We start from the raw sequence: 20,046 nt of genomic DNA, 5'->3' as shown, positions 1-20,046 counted from the left end.
TTCTGCATGAAATTTTGTGTGAAGTTGATCTGGAGGATGTTGGAAGTGTTCTTGGTTCTGACAGTGATGTGCAATATACGCATTTTCAAGGAGACTGCCACTCGAGGTTAGACCGTATCTATGTCCCTTTTCTCTTAGTTCCGCTCCTTTCTAGCTACAGTGTCGAATGCATCAGTTTCAGTGACCATTGCTTGGTAATGGTTACGATAGGTACGAAAAGCAAAGAGAAAAAATTTAATTGGCACTTATGGAAACTTAATGACAATTTATTGCAGGATGAATTGTTTCTACGAAGAATAAAAGAGAAATTAGAAAATGTTCTCCTTCAAAATGCGGAAAATGTTGTAGAAGCTTGGGAACTGTTTAAAACCGAAGCGAAAATAATTGCTTTAGAGAGAGCATGCGTGTTGCGGCACAAACAAAAGCAAGAGGAACGGCAAATGCAGTGCACGTTAGCATACCTTTTGAACATGGAAAGAGGCGCGGCTGGTACATTTGTAAGCGATATCAAAGAACTTAAAGCGAAACTTGAAGTCATTGATGAAGAGAGATATCGCGGCGCCGTTTTGAGAGCACGCGCAGAACGAGTATGGTTGGGTGAAACGCCCACCAAGCGAGCGCTAAGTGATGAGAAGAGACACGCATTGAGTAAGGAAATAAAAGAAATAGTTTATCAAGGGCAGCTTACAAACGACAAGGAAATGATAGAACGTGCTTTTGTGGACCACTATAGTACGCTGCTAAGCAAGAGAGCAAGCGATATCTCGGCGTTTAAAAGTGATTATTTGCCTCTGATGCCGAGAATTGATGGTGAACTTAAGGAAGCTCTTGAAAGGCCTATTTCTGTAGAAGAAATTGAAAAGGCTATCGATGACCTCAGTGCAAGAAAATCGCCTGGACCAGATGGTCTTGGGGCAGCGATATATAAAATTTTCAAGGTTGAAGTAGCACAGGCTCTGTATCGCGTCATAACGAAGTGTTATGAACAAAAATGGACGCCTCCTTCCTTCCGACAGACACATGTGGTACTTATACCTAAAGTTACTGACCCCATAAAGCTTCAATCAGTAGAGGCCTACCGACCAATAAGTTTAGCTAACATTGATTATAAAGTATTCATGAAGGTGCTCGCCCAACGTCTTCAGAGTGTAGTGAAATCCCTAGTAGGTACACATCAGACATGCGGTATAAAAGGTAGGACTATTTTCACAAATATACACACAGCGCGAAGCATACTTGAATGCTGCGATTTGATGCAAGATCGTGTAGCTATGCTACAACTGGATTTAGCCAAAGCTTTTGACAGGGTGTCGCACGAGATCCTGTTTCTGCTTCTTGAATACATGAATGTCGGAACAGTCATTTTGGATGGGGTGAAAATGGTTTATGATGGTTGTACAACAAACCTAATTATCAACAACAGACTCAGCAGACGAATTCCAGTACTGTCTAGCATAAAACAAGGGTGTCCGATCTCGGCCTTGCTTTTCGCTCTTTATTTAGAACCTTTCTGTTTAAAGATACTTCAGAGCCATAGTATTCGCGGGTACGCGTTTTTTGGCAGAGAAATAAAAGTGTTAGCCTACGCTGACGACATAGCAGTGTTCTGTCGCGATAAGCAAAGCATTGCAGAAGTAGTGAAGGAAGCCCAATCTTTTTGTAGTGCTTCTGGTAGTGCCATAAGTTGGCCAAAGTGTCTAGGATTTTGGCACTGGGAACTGGCAAGATACGCCAGAATTGTTTTGCAGAATGCAGTGGAGTGTGTTACCCTGGCACTTATCTTGGGGTTCCACTCGGCAACTACCGAGAGCCAGTAGAATACTGGACGAATGAGAGGGACAGAATGAAAGAACAAACTAACAAATGGGGAGGCCACAACTTTTCGATGTTTGCAAGAGCCAAAGTGTGTAATATGTTTTTAGTAGCTAAAGTGTTTTACGTCTTGCAGGTGCTATGCATGAGCCGATCTTCAGTTCAAAAAATACACAGAGTGTTTGCGGAATTTATTTGGGGTTCAGTATGGGAACGCATGAGCAGATTTAATTTGTTTCACTCTTTGCGCAACGGCGGACTCAGTTTAACTCATTTGTTTTTCAAGCAACTTGTGTCGAGATTTGTTTTCTTTCGTGACCAAAGTGATGGGTTTCTGCGCACGGTGATCCAAGTGAGATTACGTGACGCTTTGCCCGATTTCGTTGTATCGTCGCACGCAGTCAAACCGATGGCACTAAAAGGCTATCTGCGTGAAGTTATCACGGCGATTCGTCTTCTAAATGCGAGATTTTCTAGGGAGTACTTGTTTGAAGTGTCACGAAAAAAATTATATAAGGATCTTGTTGACGTTTTTGTACCTATGCCAGTGTATCGTTCTATGTACAACTTAGGGCCTGAACGTGATGTTCTCAAAAGAGTAAGGAATATGCCTGTAAGAGCTAACACAAAATCCTTCTTTTTCAAGCTCCACACTGACACACTGCCGGTTAAGCCATGGCTAAGGAGCAAGGGTTTGTTTGTCCCATGGTCTGTCAATTGCCTTATATGCAATAAGGAAGAAACAATTGAACATATTTTTCTTGACTGCCACGATGCCCGCTTTCTTTGGGACATTCTGCAGCGAACTTTAAAAAAGGAGCTCCCGATTAGTGCTTTTGGAATAAGGTTCTTGCCATGCGCAGAACCTGACGGTGTGCCGGCGGACATGTTAATGTTATTGTGTATGCAAAGCGTATGGAGAACTCGAATGGCTGTACACAATGCTGATGTACATGCGAGGTCAGCCAGACACTATTTTGTTGAAAATGTTGCTTACACACGGGAAGTGTTGAAAATGCAAAGTGACCCACCGGAATGGCTTCAAGTGTTGGACAGTTTGGCTTCGTTGAAGCCATTTTAACATGACGCTACAGTCTTTTAACGAGTGGTCTTTTTAATCTCGCATTTATTTGACATGTTGTTTTTGTGTATTTGCCAAGTCGGTAATAAAGAAAAAAAAAGGGGGTGTAGCTCAGTGGTAGAGCGCTCGCTTCGCATGTGAGAAGTCCCGGGTTCAAACCCCGGCACCTCCAGTGTTGAATATATTAACTTTTTTTATTTTCTTTTGCAATACAGAGTAAACAATACAGCTATTGGGAAAGGAGGATACTACATCAATTTCAGATGAGCAAGAAATAAGAGCAATTCTAAGCCACCATCGGCGCCTCTACGTCGCCTTACACGGTGTCTTTTTAGCAACAACGCGAGCGATGACAAGAGGAACATGAGGTGGAAAATAACAAATGTGACTGAAAAGAAGCTCTTTACATTTTCTAATGGCTGCTACTCACGACGAACAATAAATTGTTTACACATGACACTGTCTCACATTCCGGGGGTGTAGCTCAGTGGTAGAGCGCTCGCTTCGCATGTGAGAAGTCCCGGGTTCCAACCCCGGCACCTCCAGTGTTGAATATATTAACTTTTTTATTTTCTTTTGCAATACAGAGTAAACAATACAGCTATTGGGAAAGGAGGATACTACATCAATTTCAGATGAGCAAGAAATAAGAGCAATTCTAAGCCACCATCGGCGCCTCTACGTCGCCTTACACGGTGTCTTTTTAACAACAACGCGAGCGATGACAAGAGGAACATGAGGTGGAAAATAACAAATGTGACTGAAAAGAAGCTCTTTACATTTTCTAATGGCTGCTACTCACGAGGAACAATAAATTGTTTACACATGACACTGTCTCACATTCCGGGGGTGTAGCTCAGTGGTTGGATTCTGCTTCCGGCCACCGAGCGTGACGGACGCATGATGACGGGCTCCGTAGGAGCGGCTTCAGCGGCCCAGAGGGGCCGCGGTAACAGGAGTGTCGTTGCGGACAACGAGTACCAAGTTGTTTTGCCGAGTTTGCCAACAGGGCGTTTTGTTGTGAACACAGTTTTTTTACATTGTGATATCAGGGCCCGCCCATACCGGGTGGAAGATTTCCGCGATGCGCTCGCCCCGTTATCGCTCCTGCCGGAAGTGGTGGCTCTCGGGGCCTACCGTATGAGCCATGTTTGGGCCGTGACCTTCAAAGACAACGAAGCTGTGAAGAAGATCGTCAGTGTTGGTGAGCTACAGGTCAAGAAGGGCCGATGCCTCGTCATTGACCCCGCCAACCAGGATGTACGCTTAAAAGTGCATTGGCTGCTGCACACCGTTCCTGACGAGGACGTGCGTCTTGCCTTCGCGCCGTTTGGAAAGGTCACGGACGTCGCCCGCGACCGGTGGCGGGTGCATGGCGTGGCTGACAAGAACTCTACCACAAGACTGGTTACGCTGAAGTTGAAGCCGGGCGTAATGCTTGACGACCTGCCACACCAGGTGAGCGTCTCCGGCGAGCTGGCTCTTGTGGTTGTGCCGGGCAGGGCCCCTCTCTGCCTACGCTGCCGCGGGACGGGCCATATTCGTCGCGACTGCCGCATTCCGCGGTGTGGTGCCTGCCGACGCTTCGGTCACGAAGAGAGTCAGTGCGAGCGGACGTACGCTAGCGTGACCGGACCCGTGAGCAACGACGACAACTCCGCCCTACTCATGGACGAGGCGGATATGGAAGACACATCGACCACGGCTAAGGAAGCAGCTGGCGAGGTGGCAGAGTCGGAGGCACGACCTCAGAAACAGGGGCAACATGTCGATGAAGCCGTCGACACTGAACAGCAAGAGCAAGTGGAGGGCACTGTAGCCATGCCGAACCGTGAGGAAGAGAGCCCACCTGACCCGGGAGCGGCCTCCACCCACCCTGAACATGAAGACATGGACACCCATACCGGGCTTGCCAACTTGCAGGCGGGGAAACGTCCGCGCGACCAGACCAATAGCCTGGCTACGACGCAGGACAGCAGCGGCGGAGACGAGCCACCGCCCAAAGCGCCAGGTATGAGGAGACCAACCTTGAAGCTGCGGCCGAACATTACGGCCGATCCACGGCAGGCGGGTAAACCGCCTCCGTAGTTCTGTACTGTGTTTTGCTTGAGGCGGGTTGGGGGGTTCGTGAGTGCAATGGCCGTCACCCTGAGCGCTATTCTCTTGGATATGTGTCAGGAACGAGGGCCCGAGTTGCATGTCAGTGTTGTTTTCGAGAGGTCGGGTTGTGTTCCCATTTGTGGCACTCAACGCGGTTATCGGCGCGTCATTATCAACACTCGTCCCTGCGTAACTGTGACGGGCACCATTCTACCGTGTAGCCATGGCAGCTAATATCGAAGGAGCGCTACGTGTAGCCACGTTAAATGTACGAGGGCTCGGTGCAAGAAGGCGGCAATGTCAGCTAAGTCGCCTACTCTTAGATAATGACTTGCATCTTGTGGGAATCCAAGAAACCAAAATAGAGAGCCAAGAGCTAACCGACAGAATGGTGTCCAATTTTCGTGCGCACTTCGACGTGTGTGTTTCTCACGCTGTTGGTGGATCAGGTGGTTGCGCTATATTCATTCGAAGAAACTTTGGCATTTGTGTGAAGTCAGTGTTTTCGTGTGAAACAGGTCGCCTTTTAGTGGCTGATTTTTGTTATTGCGATATGGATTTCCGAGTCATTTGTATCTACGCGCCGAATATTGAAACAGACCGGCGAATCTTCTTTGAGCGACTTGAAGCGTACGTAAACTGCCACAAGGTGGTCATACTGCTGGGGGATTTTAACTGTGTGTGCACTGCTGACGATCGCGCAAAAGTTTCACGCGTTCGCGATAAGAGTGCTGTATTGCTAAATGCGCTGGTGCACGATTACGACTTGGAAGATATCGGTAGTGTCTTCGCCAGCGGTACCCACCCGCAGTTTACGCACTTCCAGCGTGATAGCCACGCTCGGCTAGATAGATTATATGTGTCAGCCGAATTGGTGCCCTTGTGTAGTGAATATGATGTGCAACCCATTGCATATAGCGATCACTGCTTGGTAACTGCCACTTTCGGGAAAAGACAGATCAAACACACCTTTAACTGGGACCTCTGGAAATTGAACGCGCAGTTGCTGGATGACGATGCTTTCGTTGATGCCGTTGCGAAGGAACTAGAAAACCTGATTTCAGTCGAATTAGCAAGCTTCGCCATTAAATGGGAAGAATTTAAACAGAAAGTAAAAACAATGGCTATTGAAAGAAGCAGTGTCCTTCGGCATAACCTGAAACAGGCAGAAACGAACCTTCGCCAGCAACTGCAATTTTTCATCTGCATGGAAAGTGTCCAGCCTGGTGTGTATGTTAACGAAATAAAGGAAGTGAAAGCCGAACTCGAAAGGATAGACTCTGAGAAATACAAAGCCGCCGTTGTGCGATCAAGGTCTGAGAAGCTGTGGGCGGGAGAAGAGCCAACAAAACGAGCTCTCTCAGACGAGAAAAGGTACGCATGTCGGAAGGAAATCCGCCAGCTAGCTAAAGGCAATGACATCACGTCCGACAAAAACGACATCAAACAAGGGATCGTCGATCACTTCAAAGCCTTCTTAGGTCAACCACGTGAACCTAAAGATGGCTACCAGACGGAATTCCTTTCATTGATGCCAAAGCTCGATGAAGAAGTTAAGGCACGGCTAGAACATCCCATTACCCTGAGTGAGATAGAGTGCGCAATAGACGAGTTGGCGCCCGGTAAAGCACCTGGGCCTGATGGCTTAGGGGCTATTTTCTATAAAACGTTTAAGTCAGCGCTGGCTCATGTCCTCCATCTAGTTATCAGCGAAGCGTATGACCGAAAAAGATTGCCCTTGTCCTTCACAACCTCGCATATTGTGCTAATCCCGAAGAGTGATGATGAAAAGAAACGCTTGTTGCCTGGCTCATATCGCCCGATAACTCTAGCCAACGTTGACTATAAAATATTCACGAAAGTTTTAGCAAAACGACTGCAAAGTGTCATCAAAACAGTGGTAGGGCCGCACCAGACTTGTGGCATTAAGGGGCGCAGTATTACAACAAATGTACACGTGGCTCGAAGTGTGCTAGAGTGTTCCGATGCGATTGGCGATTACGTCGCGATGATGCAGATCGATTTGGCAAAAGCCTTCGACCTCGTCTCGCACAAGGCTCTACTATACATACTTGAACACACGAATGTTGGCAGTGTGATAACGGAAGGTGTCACGATGGCGTACAAGAACTGCTCAACGCGAATTATTGTTAATGGGGAGCTCACCGATAGCTTTCGTGTGCTCTCGTCGGTGCGTCAAGGATGCCCTCTTTCGCCCCTTCTGTTTGCTGCTTATCTCGAGCCACTCTGCTTGGCCATTAAAAACAACGAACGCATAACAGGCTATCGACTACAGGCAGCACACGTTAAAATATTGGCGTATGCAGACGACATCGCGATTTTCTGCACTGATAAAGCGAGCATTATAGAGGCAACTGCTGTTGTCGAAAAGTTTTGCAATTCAACTGGAGCCCAGATAAACTGGGATAAAAGTTATGGCTTCTGTCATGGGAGTTGGGAAGACAAGCCGGAGACCTTTTCTCGAATGAATTGGTCAAGGTTACCTACAAAGTACCTAGGGGTGCCTCTCGGAAGTTACCGTGAGCCCGAACAGTACTGGCTCGACCAAGTTTCGACAGCAAAGGAAAAGGCTGACGGTTGGAGAGGCAAGCAATTGTCAATGTTTTCTAGAGCCACTGTTTGCAACCTTTTTTTAGTTTCCAAGATATGGTATGTTATGAATGTGTTGTGTGCTGCGCGGGTAAGCGTACAAAAAGTGCACCGCATTTTCGCCACTTTCATTTGGGCCTCTACCTGGGAGAGGACGAGTCGAACAAATTTGTTTTTCCCGGTCAAGAAAGGTGGGCTTGGTCTGGTTCACTTGTTTTTGCGACAAATTGTGTCACGCTTTGTGTTTCTGCGGGATCAAAATGATCCCTTTCTTCGAACACTAATTCAAGTACGGCTGAGTAGACTTCTTCCAGGATTTGTTGTTTCGTCGGCTCAGAACATGCCGGGAACCGTGACTGGGTACCTGCGTGAAGTGGTGCTGGCGCATAGGATGTTGAATGTGCGTTTTTCGCTGCAGTATCTGTCCATCGTTACAAAAAAACAATTGTACAGAGATCTTGTGGACACGATGCTACCTGTACCTTTGTACCGTTCGCCACACCGTGGAGGCCCCGGACAGGACGTTCTAAAAAGAGTCAGAAAATGCCAGTAAGGCCATCAACTAAGTCTTTCTTTTTCAAATTACATACAAACACACTTCCCGTTAAGACCTGGCTTCATAGCAAGGGTATTTTCATCCCCTGGACAACGGACTGCTTTTTATGTAAAAAACCAGAAACAATAGAACATGTTTTCCTAGATTGCTGGGACCCGATCTTTCACTGGGACGTTCTGCAGAGAACGCTGAAGAAGCAGTTACCCCTGGACCCGTATGGAATACGCTTCTTGCCAATAGATACCTCAGAGGAAGTACCGTATGACCTCATTATGGTTCTGGGCCTCCACGCGATGTGGAAAACTCGCATGCAATTTGAACATGCAGACATCGTTGTGAAACCGGTGCGAGAACACTTCATTGAGAGTGTTGTTTACGTGAGAGACGCATACAAAGTACTGCCTGATCCACCACAATGGATGTCTGTATTGGATGAACTGGTGTCACTGAAAAGATTTTAGTGCTGTGTTGGCCAAAGTGTGGCTGGCACGTTTTATCATTTGTAACATTTGATTTTGTACGTCGACGACGGCAATAAAGAAAAAAAAGGGGTGTATAGCTCAGAGGTAGAGCGCTCGCTTTGCATGCGAGAAGCCCTGGGTTCGATCCCCGGTACCTCCAGTCCATGAAATTACTTTTTGTTTTTGATTTAAGAGGGGACTACGTCAAGTAAATCAATTACATCGGACTTCGCACATTAGGGCACGCATCTGGCGGTAAACTAATCGCTTTCCTTGCAGTCCCGTCTTGCGCTTCCTCATAGTGAGAAGTGTGCATTTTAGCGGCTCAAGCGATATTATACGTGATTCGATACAAGTAGCTCACCTTTGCGTATAAAAACTTCATCACGATACCGCATGAAGTAAGTATTATTCACGCTTGCAAGCATTGCGGGGGTATTTTTTTTTACTTCAGAGGTGATTACGTCAAGTAAATCAATTTAATCGGACTTCGCACATTAGGGCACGCATCTGGCGGTTAACTAATCGCTTTCCTTGCAGTCCCGTCCTGCGCTTCCTCATCGTAATCAGTGTACATTTTAGCGGCTCAAGCGATATCATATGTGATTCGATACAAGATGCTCACCTTTGCGTATAAAAACTTCATCACGATACCGCATGAAGTAAGTATTATTCACGCTTGCAAGCATTGCGGGGGTATTTTTCTTTTTTGACTTCAGAGGTGATTACGTCAAGGAAATAAATTACATCGGATTGCGCACTTTACAGCTCGCATCTGGCGGTAAACTAATCGCTTTCCTTGCAGTCCCGTCCTGCGCTTCCTCATCGTAACCATTGTACATTTTAGCGGCTCAAGCGATATTATACGTGATTCGATACAACTAGCTCACCTTTGCGTATATAAACTTCATCACGATACCGCATGAAGTATTATTCACGCTTGCAAGCATTGCGGGGGTATTTTTCTTTTTGACTTCAGAGGTGATTACGTCAAGTAAATGAATTACATCGGACTTCGCACATTAGGGCACGCATCCGGCGGTAAACTAATCGCTTTCCTTGCAGTCCCGTCCTGCGCTTCCTCATCGTAATCAGTGTACATTTTAGCGGCTCAAGCGATATTATACGTGATTCGATACAACTAGCTCACCTTTGCGTATAAAAACTTCATCACGATACCGCATGAAGTAAGTATTATTCACGCTTGCAAGTATTGTGGGGGTATAGCTCAGAGGTGGAGCGCTCGCTTTGCATGCGAGAAGCCCCGGGTTCGATCCCCGGTACCTCCAGTACGTGAAATTACTTTTTGTTTTTGACTTCAGAGGGGGGCTACGTCAAGAAAATAAATTACATCGGATTGCGCACTTTACGGCACGCATCATGCGGTAAACTAATCGCTTTCCTTGCAGTCCCGTCTTGCGCTTCCTCATCGTGAGAAGTGTACATTTTAGCGGCTCAAGCGATAAAATATGTGATTCGATACAAGTAGCTCACATTTGCGTATAAAAACTTCATCACGGTACCGCATGAAGTAAGCATTATTCACGCTTTGCAAGCATTGCGGGGGTATTTTTCTTTTTGACTTCAGAGGCGATTACGTCAAGTAAATAAATTACAACGGACTTCGCACATTAGGGCACGCATCTGGCGGTAAACTAATCGCTTTCCTTGCAGTCCCGTCCTGCGCTTCCTCATCGTAATCAGTGTACATTTTAGCGGCTCAAGCGATATCATATGTGATTCGATACAAGATGCTCACCTTTGCGTATAAAAACTTCATCACGATACCGCATGAAGTAAGTATTATTCACGCTTGCAAGCATTGCGGGGGTATTTTTTTTACTTCAGAGGTGATTACGTCAAGTAAATCAATTTAATCGGACTTCGCACATTAGGGCACGCATCTGGCGGTTAACTAATCGCTTTCCTTGCAGTCCCGTCCTGCGCTTCCTCATCGTAATCAGTGTACATTTTAGCGGCTCAAGCGATATCATATGTGATTCGATACAAGATGCTCACCTTTGCGTATAAAAACTTCATCACGATACCGCATGAAGTAAGTATTATTCACGCTTGCAAGCATTGCGGGGGTATTTTTCTTTTTTGACTTCAGAGGTGATTACGTCAAGGAAATAAATTACATCGGATTGCGCACTTTACAGCTCGCATCTGGCGGTAAACTAATCGCTTTCCTTGCAGTCCCGTCCTGCGCTTCCTCATCGTAACCAGTGTACATTTTAGCGGCTCAAGCGATATTATACGTGATTCGATACAACTAGCTCACCTTTGCGTATATAAACTTCATCACGATACCGCATGAAGTATTATTCACGCTTGCAAGCATTGCGGGGGTATTTTTCTTTTTGACTTAAGAGGTGATTACGTCAAGTAAATGAATTACATCGGACTTCGCACATTAGGGCACGCATCCGGCGGTAAACTAATCGCTTTCCTTGCAGTCCCGTCCTGCGCTTCCTCATCGTAATCAGTGTACATTTTAGCGGCTCAAGCGATATTATACGTGATTCGATACAACTAGCTCACCTTTGCGTATAAAAACTTCATCACGATACCGCATGAAGTAAGTATTATTCACGCTTGCAAGTATTGTGGGGGTATAGCTCAGAGGTGGAGCGCTCGCTTTGCATGCGAGAAGCCCCGGGTTCGATCCCCGGTACCTCCAGTACGTGAAATTACTTTTTGTTTTTGACTTCAGAGGGGGGCTACGTCAAGAAAATAAATTACATCGGATTGCGCACTTTACGGCACGCATCATGCGGTAAACTAATCGCTTTCCTTGCAGTCCCGTCTTGCGCTTCCTCATCGTGAGAAGTGTACATTTTAGCGGCTCAAGCGATAAAATATGTGATTCGATACAAGTAGCTCACATTTGCGTATAAAAACTTCATCACGGTACCGCATGAAGTAAGCATTATTCACGTTTGCAAGCATTGCGGGGGTATTTTTCTTTTTGACTTCAGAGGCGATTACGTCAAGTAAATAAATTACAACGGACTTCGCACATTAGGGCACGCATCTGGCGGTAAACTAATCGCTTTCCTTGCAGTCCCGTCCTGCGCTTCCTCATCGTAATCAGTGTACATTTTAGCGGCTCAAGCGATATCATATGTGATTCGATACAAGATGCTCACCTTTGCGTATAAAAACTTCATCACGATACCGCATGAAGTAAGTATTATTCACGCTTGCAAGCATTGCGGGGGTATTTTTTTTACTTCAGAGGTGATTACGTCAAGTAAATCAATTTAATCGGACTTCGCACATTAGGGCACGCATCTGGCGGTTAACTAATCGCTTTCCTTGCAGTCCCGTCCTGCGCTTCCTCATCGTAATCAGTGTACATTTTAGCGGCTCAAGCGATATCATATGTGATTCGATACAAGATGCTCACCTTTGCGTATAAAAACTTCATCACGATACCGCATGAAGTAAGTATTATTCACGCTTGCAAGCATTGCGGGGGTATTTTTCTTTTTTGACTTCAGAGGTGATTACGTCAAGGAAATAAATTACATCGGATTGCGCACTTTACAGCTCGCATCTGGCGGTAAACTAATCGCTTTCCTTGCAGTCCCGTCCTGCGCTTCCTCATCGTAACCAGTGTACATTTTAGCGGCTCAAGCGATATTATACGTGATTCGATACAACTAGCTCACCTTTGCGTATATAAACTTCATCACGATACCGCATGAAGTATTATTCACGCTTGCAAGCATTGCGGGGGTATTTTTCTTTTTGACTTCAGAGGTGATTACGTCAAGTAAATGAATTACATCGGACTTCGCACATTAGGGCACGCATCCGGCGGTAAACTAATCGCTTTCCTTGCAGTCCCGTCCTGCGCTTCCTCATCGTAATCAGTGTACATTTTAGCGGCTCAAGCGATATTATACGTGATTCGATACAACTAGCTCACCTTTGCGTATAAAAACTTCATCACGATACCGCATGAAGTAAGTATTATTCACGCTTGCAAGTATTGTGGGGGTATAGCTCAGAGGTGGAGCGCTCGCTTTGCATGCGAGAAGCCCCGGGTTCGATCCCCGGTACCTCCAGTACGTGAAATTACTTTTTGTTTTTGACTTCAGAGGGGGGCTACGTCAAGAAAATAAATTACATCGGATTGCGCACTTTACGGCACGCATCATGCGGTAAACTAATCGCTTTCCTTGCAGTCCCGTCTTGCGCTTCCTCATCGTGAGAAGTGTACATTTTAGCGGCTCAAGCGATAAAATATGTGATTCGATACAAGTAGCTCACATTTGCGTATAAAAACTTCATCACGGTACCGCATGAAGTAAGCATTATTCACGTTTGCAAGCATTGCGGGGGTATTTTTCTTTTTGACTTCAGAGGCGATTACGTCAAGTAAATAAATTACAACGGACTTCGCACATTAGGGCACGCATCTGGCGGTAAACTAATCGCTTTCCTTGCAGTCCCGTCCTGCGCTTCCTCATCGTAATCAGTGTACATTTTAGCGGCTCAAGCGATATCATATGTGATTCGATACAAGATGCTCACCTTTGCGTATAAAAACTTCATCACGATACCGCATGAAGTAAGTATTATTCACGCTTGCAAGCATTGCGGGGGTATTTTTTTTACTTCAGAGGTGATTACGTCAAGTAAATCAATTTAATCGGACTTCGCACATTAGGGCACGCATCTGGCGGTTAACTAATCGCTTTCCTTGCAGTCCCGTCCTGCGCTTCCTCATCGTAATCAGTGTACATTTTAGCGGCTCAAGCGATATCATATGTGATTCGATACAAGATGCTCACCTTTGCGTATAAAAACTTCATCACGATACCGCATGAAGTAAGTATTATTCACGCTTGCAAGCATTGCGGGGGTATTTTTCTTTTTGACTTCAGAGGTGATTACGTCAAGGAAATAAATTACATCGGATTGCGCACTTTACAGCTCGCATCTGGCGGTAAACTAATCGCTTTCCTTGCAGTCCCGTCCTGCGCTTCCTCATCGTAACCAGTGTACATTTTAGCGGCTCAAGCGATATTATACGTGATTCGATACAACTAGCTCACCTTTGCGTATATAAACTTCATCACGATACCGCATGAAGTATTATTCACGCTTGCAAGCATTGCGGGGGTATTTTTCTTTTTGACTTAAGAGGTGATTACGTCAAGTAAATGAATTACATCGGACTTCGCACATTAGGGCACGCATCCGGCGGTAAACTAATCGCTTTCCTTGCAGTCCCGTCCTGCGCTTCCTCATCGTAATCAGTGTACATTTTAGCGGCTCAAGCGATATTATACGTGATTCGATACAACTAGCTCACCTTTGCGTATAAAAACTTCATCACGATACCGCATGAAGTAAGTATTATTCACGCTTGCAAGTATTGTGGGGGTATAGCTCAGAGGTGGAGCGCTCGCTTTGCATGCGAGAAGCCCCGGGTTCGATCCCCGGTACCTCCAGTACGTGAAATTACTTTTTGTTTTTGACTTCAGAGGGGGGCTACGTCAAGAAAATAAATTACATCGGATTGCGCACTTTACGGCACGCATCATGCGGTAAACTAATCGCTTTCCTTGCAGTCCCGTCTTGCGCTTCCTCATCGTGAGAAGTGTACATTTTAGCGGCTCAAGCGATAAAATATGTGATTCGATACAAGTAGCTCACATTTGCGTATAAAAACTTCATCACGGTACCGCATGAAGTAAGCATTATTCACGTTTGCAAGCATTGCGGGGGTATTTTTCTTTTTGACTTCAGAGGCGATTACGTCAAGTAAATAAATTACAACGGACTTCGCACATTAGGGCACGCATCTGGCGGTAAACTAATCGCTTTCCTTGCAGTCCCGTCCTGCGCTTCCTCATCGTAATCAGTGTACATTTTAGCGGCTCAAGCGATATCATATGTGATTCGATACAAGATGCTCACCTTTGCGTATAAAAACTTCATCACGATACCGCATGAAGTAAGTATTATTCACGCTTGCAAGCATTGCGGGGGTATTTTTTTACTTCAGAGGTGATTACGTCAAGTAAATCAATTTAATCGGACTTCGCACATTAGGGCACGCATCTGGCGGTTAACTAATCGCTTTCCTTGCAGTCCCGTCCTGCGCTTCCTCATCGTAATCAGTGTACATTTTAGCGGCTCAAGCGATATCATATGTGATTCGATACAAGATGCTCACCTTTGCGTATAAAAACTTCATCACGATACCGCATGAAGTAAGTATTATTCACGCTTGCAAGCATTGCGGGGGTATTTTTCTTTTTTGACTTCAGAGGTGATTACGTCAAGGAAATAAATTACATCGGATTGCGCACTTTACAGCTCGCATCTGGCGGTAAACTAATCGCTTTCCTTGCAGTCCCGTCCTGCGCTTCCTCATCGTAACCAGTGTACATTTTAGCGGCTCAAGCGATATTATACGTGATTCGATACAACTAGCTCACCTTTGCGTATATAAACTTCATCACGATACCGCATGAAGTATTATTCACGCTTGCAAGCATTGCGGGGGTATTTTCTTTTTGACTTCAGAGGTGATTACGTCAAGTAAATGAATTACATCGGACTTCGCACATTAGGGCACGCATCTGGCGGTAAACTAATCGCTTTCCTTGCAGTCCCGTCCTGCGCTTCCTCATCGTAATCAGTGTACATTTTAGCGGCTCAAGCGATATTATACGTGATTCGATACAACTAGCTCACCTTTGCGTATAAAAACTTCATCACGATACCGCATGAAGTAAGTATTATTCACGCTTGCAAGTATTGTGGGGGTATAGCTCAGAGGTGGAGCGCTCGCTTTGCATGCGAGAAGCCCCGGGTTCGATCCCCGGTACCTCCAGTACGTGAAATTACTTTTTGTTTTTGACTTCAGAGGGGGGCTACGTCAAGAAAATAAATTACATCGGATTGCGCACTTTACGGCACGCATCATGCGGTAAACTAATCGCTTTCCTTGCAGTCCCGTCTTGCGCTTCCTCATCGTGAGAAGTGTACATTTTAGCGGCTCAAGCGATATAATATGTGATTCGATACAAGTAGCTCACATTTGCGTATAAAAACTTCATCACGAGTACCGCATGAAGTAAGCATTATTCACGTTTGCAAGCATTGCGGGGGTATTTTTCTTTTTGACTTCAGAGGCGATTACGTCAAGTAAATAAATTACAACGGACTTCGCACATTAGGGCACGCATCTGGCGGTAAACTAATCGCTTTCCTTGCAGTCCCGTCCTGCGCTTCCTCATCGTAATCAGTGTACATTTTAGCGGCTCAAGCGATATCATATGTGATTCGATACAAGATGCTCACCTTTGCGTATAAAAACTTCATCACGATACCGCATGAAGTAAGCATTATTCACGCTTGCAAGTATTGTGGGGGTATAGCTCAGAGGTAGAGCGCTCGCTTTGCATGCGAGAAGCCCCGGGTTCGATCCCCGGTACCTCCAGTCCGTGAAATTACTTTTTGTTTTTGACTTCAGAGGGGACTACGTCAAGTAAATCAATTACATCGGACTTCGCACATTAGGGCACGCATCTGGCGGTAAACTAATCGCTTTCCTTGCAGTCCCGTCTTGCGCTTCCTCAACGTGAGAAGTGTACATTTTAGCGGCTCAAGCGATATCATATGTGATTCGATACAAGTAGCTCACCTTTGCGTATAAAAACTTCATCACGATACCGCATGAAGTAAGTATTATTTACGCTTGCAAGCATTGCGGGGGTATTTTTCTTTTGACTTCAGAGGCGATTACGTCAAGTAAATAAATTACAACGGACTTCGCACATTAGGGCACGCATCTGGCGGTAAACTAATCGCTTTCCTTGCAGTCCCGTCCTGCGCTTCCTCATCGTAATCAGTGTACATTTTAGCGGCTCAAGCGATATCATATGTGATTCGATACAAGATGCTCACCTTTGCGTATAAAAACTTCATCACGATACCGCATGAAGTAAGTATTATTCACGCTTGCAAGCATTGCGGGGGTATTTTTCTTTTTTGACTTCAGAGGTGATTACGTCAAGGAAATAAATTACATCGGATTGCGCACTTTACAGCACGCATCTGGTGGTAAACTAATCGCTTTCCTTGCAGTCCCGTCTTGCGCTTCCTCATCGTGAGAAGTGTACATTTTAGCGGCTCAAGCGATATTATACGTGATTCGATACAACTAGCTCACCTTTGCATATAAAAACTTCATCACGATACAGCATGAAGTAAGTATTATTCACGCTTGCAAGCATTGCGGGGATATTTTTCTTTTTGACTTCAGAGGTGATGACGTCTAGTAAATGAATTACATCGGACTTCGCACATTACGGCCCGCATCTGGCGATAAACTAATCGCTTTCCTTGCAGTCCCGTCCTGCGCTTCCTCATCGTAATCAGTGTACATTTTAGCGGCTCAAGCGATATTATACGTGATTCGATACAACTAGCTCACCTTTGCGTATATAAACTTCATTACGATACCGCATGAAGTATTATTCACGCTTGCAAGCATTGCGGGGTATTTTTCTTTTTTGACTTCAGAGGTGATTACGTCAAGTAAATGAATTAAATCGGACTTCGCACATTAGGGCACGCATCTAGCGGTAAACTAATCGCTTTCCTTGCAGTCCCGTCCTGCGCTTCCTCATCGTAATCAGTGTACATTTTAGCGGCTCAAGCGATATTATACGTGATTCGATACAACTAGCTCACCTTTGCGTATAAAAACTTCATCACGATACCGCATGAAGTAAGTATTATTCACGCTTGCAAGTATTGTGGGGGTATAGCTCAGAGGTAGAGCGCTCGCTTTGCATGCGAGAAGCCCCGGGTTCGATCCCCGGTACCTCCAGTACGTGAAATTACTTTTGTTTTTGACTTCAGAGGGGGGCTACGTCAAGAAATAAATTACATCGGATTGCGCACTTTACAGCACGCATCTGGCGGTAAACTAATAGCTTTCCTTGCAGTCCCGTCTTGCGCTTCCTCATCGTGAGAAGTGTACATTTTAGCGGCTCAAGCGATATTATACGTGATTCGATACAACTAGCTCACCTTTGCGTATAAAAACTTCATCACGATACCGCATGAAGTATTATTCACGCTTGCAAGCATTGCGGGGGTATTTTTCTTTTTGACTTCAGAGGTGATTACGTCAAGTAAATGAATTAAATCGGACTTCGCACATTAGGGCACGCATCTAGCGGTGAACTAATCGCTTTCCTTGCAGTCCCGTCCTGCGCTTCCTCATCGTAATCAGTGTACATTTTAGCGGCTCAAGCGATATTATACGTGATTCGATACAACTAGCTCACCTTTGCGTATAAAACTTCATCACGATACCGCATGAAGTAAGTATTATTCACGCTTGCAAGTATTGTGGGGGTATAGCTCAGAGGTAGAGCGCTCGCTTTGCATGCGAGAAGCCCCGGGTTCGATCCCCGGTACCTCCAGTACGTGAAATTACTTTTTGTTTTTGACTTCAGAGGGGGGCTACATCAAGAAAATAAATTACATCGGATTGCGCACTTTACAGCACGCATCTGGCGGTAAACTAATAGCTTTCCTTGCAGTCCCGTCTTGCGCTTCCTCATCGTGAGAAGTTACATTTTAGCGGCTCAAGCGATATATACTTGATTCGATTACACTAGCTCACCTTTGCGTATAAAAACTTCATCACCGATACCGCATGAAGTATTATTCACGCTTGCAAGCATTGCGGGGGTATTTTTCTTTTTGACTTCAGAGGTGATTACGTCAAGTAAATGAATTAAACGGACTTCGCACATTAGGGCACGCATCTAGCGGTAAACTAATCGCTTTCCTTGCAGTCCCGTCCTGCGCTTCCTCATCGTAATCAGTGTACATTTTAGCGGCTCAAGCGATATTATACGTGATTCGATACAACTAGCTCACCTTTGCGTATAAAAACTTCATCACGATACCGCATGAAGTAAGTATTATTCACGCTTGCAAGTATTGTGGGGGTATAGCTCAGAGGTAGAGCGCTCGCTTTGCATGCGAGAAGCACCGGGTTTCGATCCCCGGTACCTCCAGTACGTGAAATTACTTTTTGTTTTTGACTTCAGAGGGGGGCTACGTCAAGAAAATAAATTACATCGGATGCGCACTTTACGGCACGCATCTGGCGGTAAAGTAATCGCTTTCCTGCAGTCCCGCCCTGCGCTTCCTCATCGTAATCAGTGTACATTTTAGCGGCTCAAGCGATATTATACGTGATTCGATACAACTAGCTCACCTTTGCGTATAAAAACTTCATCACGATACCGCATAAAGTATTTTTCACGCTTGCAAGCATTGTGGGGGTATTTTTCTTTTTGACTTCAGAGGTGATTACGTCAAGTAAATCAATTACATCGGACTTCGCACATTAGGGCACGCATCTGGCGGTAAACTAATCGCTTTCCTTGCAGTCCCGTCTTGCGCTTCCTCATCGTGAGAAGTGTACATTTTAGCGGCTCAAGCGATATATGTGATTCGATACAAGTAGCTCACCTTTGCGTATAAAAACTTCATCACGATACCGCATGAAGTAAGTATTATTCACGCTTGCAAGCATTGCGGGGGTATTTTTCTTTTTGACTTCAGAGGTGATTACGTCAAGTAAATGAATTACATCGGACTTCGCACATTACGGCACGCATCTGGCGGTAAACTAATCGCTTTCCTTGCAGTCCCGTCCTGCGCTTCCTCATCGTAATCAGTGTACATTTTAGCGGCTCAAGCGATATTATACGTGATTCGATACAACTAGCTCACCTTTGCGTATAAAAACTTCATCACGATACCGCATGAAGTAAGTATTATTCACGCTTGCAAGCATTGCGGGGGTATTTTTCTTTTTGACTTCAGAGGTGATTACGTCAAGGAATAATTACATCGGACTTCGCACTTTACAGCACGCATCTGGCGGTAAACTAATCGCTTTCCTTGCAGTCCCGTCTCTGCGCTTCTCATCGTGAGACAGTGTACATTTTAGCGGCTCAAGCGATATTATACGTGATTCGATACAACTAGCTCACCTTTGCGTATATAAACTTCATCACGATACCGCATGAAGTATTATTCCGCTTGCAAGCATTGCGGGGGTATTTTTCTTTTTGACTTCATAGGTGATTACGTCAAGTAAATGAATTACATCGGACTTCGCACATTAGGGCACGCATCTGGCGGTAAACTAATCGGCTTTCCTTGCAGTCCAGTCCTGCGCTTCCTCATCGTAATCAGTGTACATTTTAGCGGCCTCAAGCGATATATACGTGATTCGATACAACTAGCTCACCTTTGCGTATAAAAACTTCATCACGATACCGCATGAAGTAAGTTATATTCACGCTTGCAAGATTGTGGGGGTATAGCTCAGAGGTTGGAGCGCTCGCTTTGCATGCGAGAAG

General features: G+C 45.3%; 12 non-coding genes across 12 annotated transcripts; all 12 read left to right on the top strand.

The window, feature by feature from the left end:
* The first annotated feature begins 2,993 nt into the window (after nt 1-2,993).
* Nucleotides 2,994-3,065, top strand: Trnaa-cgc (transfer RNA alanine (anticodon CGC)). The gene has a single exon. It is a non-coding gene; the product is annotated as a tRNA-Ala (tRNA).
* Nucleotides 3,066-3,366: 301 nt separating this feature from the next.
* Nucleotides 3,367-3,438, top strand: Trnaa-cgc (transfer RNA alanine (anticodon CGC)). Its single transcript has one exon. It is a non-coding gene; the product is annotated as a tRNA-Ala (tRNA).
* Nucleotides 3,439-8,707: 5,269 nt separating this feature from the next.
* On the top strand, nt 8,708-8,780 carry Trnaa-ugc (transfer RNA alanine (anticodon UGC)). Its single transcript has one exon. It is a non-coding gene; the product is annotated as a tRNA-Ala (tRNA).
* Nucleotides 8,781-9,837: 1,057 nt separating this feature from the next.
* Nucleotides 9,838-9,909, top strand: Trnaa-ugc (transfer RNA alanine (anticodon UGC)). Its single transcript has one exon. It is a non-coding gene; the product is annotated as a tRNA-Ala (tRNA).
* Nucleotides 9,910-11,231: 1,322 nt separating this feature from the next.
* Trnaa-ugc (transfer RNA alanine (anticodon UGC)) lies at nt 11,232-11,303 on the top strand. Its single transcript has one exon. It is a non-coding gene; the product is annotated as a tRNA-Ala (tRNA).
* Nucleotides 11,304-12,624: 1,321 nt separating this feature from the next.
* Trnaa-ugc (transfer RNA alanine (anticodon UGC)) lies at nt 12,625-12,696 on the top strand. Its single transcript has one exon. It is a non-coding gene; the product is annotated as a tRNA-Ala (tRNA).
* Nucleotides 12,697-14,016: 1,320 nt separating this feature from the next.
* Nucleotides 14,017-14,088, top strand: Trnaa-ugc (transfer RNA alanine (anticodon UGC)). The gene has a single exon. It is a non-coding gene; the product is annotated as a tRNA-Ala (tRNA).
* A 1,319-nt stretch (nt 14,089-15,407) lies between these two features.
* On the top strand, nt 15,408-15,479 carry Trnaa-ugc (transfer RNA alanine (anticodon UGC)). Its single transcript has one exon. It is a non-coding gene; the product is annotated as a tRNA-Ala (tRNA).
* Nucleotides 15,480-16,016: 537 nt separating this feature from the next.
* Trnaa-ugc (transfer RNA alanine (anticodon UGC)) lies at nt 16,017-16,088 on the top strand. The gene has a single exon. It is a non-coding gene; the product is annotated as a tRNA-Ala (tRNA).
* A 1,323-nt stretch (nt 16,089-17,411) lies between these two features.
* On the top strand, nt 17,412-17,483 carry Trnaa-ugc (transfer RNA alanine (anticodon UGC)). Its single transcript has one exon. It is a non-coding gene; the product is annotated as a tRNA-Ala (tRNA).
* Nucleotides 17,484-18,012: 529 nt separating this feature from the next.
* Trnaa-ugc (transfer RNA alanine (anticodon UGC)) lies at nt 18,013-18,084 on the top strand. The gene has a single exon. It is a non-coding gene; the product is annotated as a tRNA-Ala (tRNA).
* A 530-nt stretch (nt 18,085-18,614) lies between these two features.
* Nucleotides 18,615-18,687, top strand: Trnaa-ugc (transfer RNA alanine (anticodon UGC)). Its single transcript has one exon. It is a non-coding gene; the product is annotated as a tRNA-Ala (tRNA).
* Nucleotides 18,688-20,046: the final 1,359 nt, after the last annotated feature.

This window comes from Dermacentor silvarum, chromosome 3 (genome assembly GCF_013339745.2).
Source record: "Dermacentor silvarum isolate Dsil-2018 chromosome 3, BIME_Dsil_1.4, whole genome shotgun sequence".
NCBI lineage: Eukaryota > Metazoa > Arthropoda > Arachnida > Ixodida > Ixodidae > Dermacentor > Dermacentor silvarum.
The sequence above is the reverse complement of the archived record's forward strand: the minus strand, read 5'-3'. Positions and strand labels throughout refer to the sequence as shown.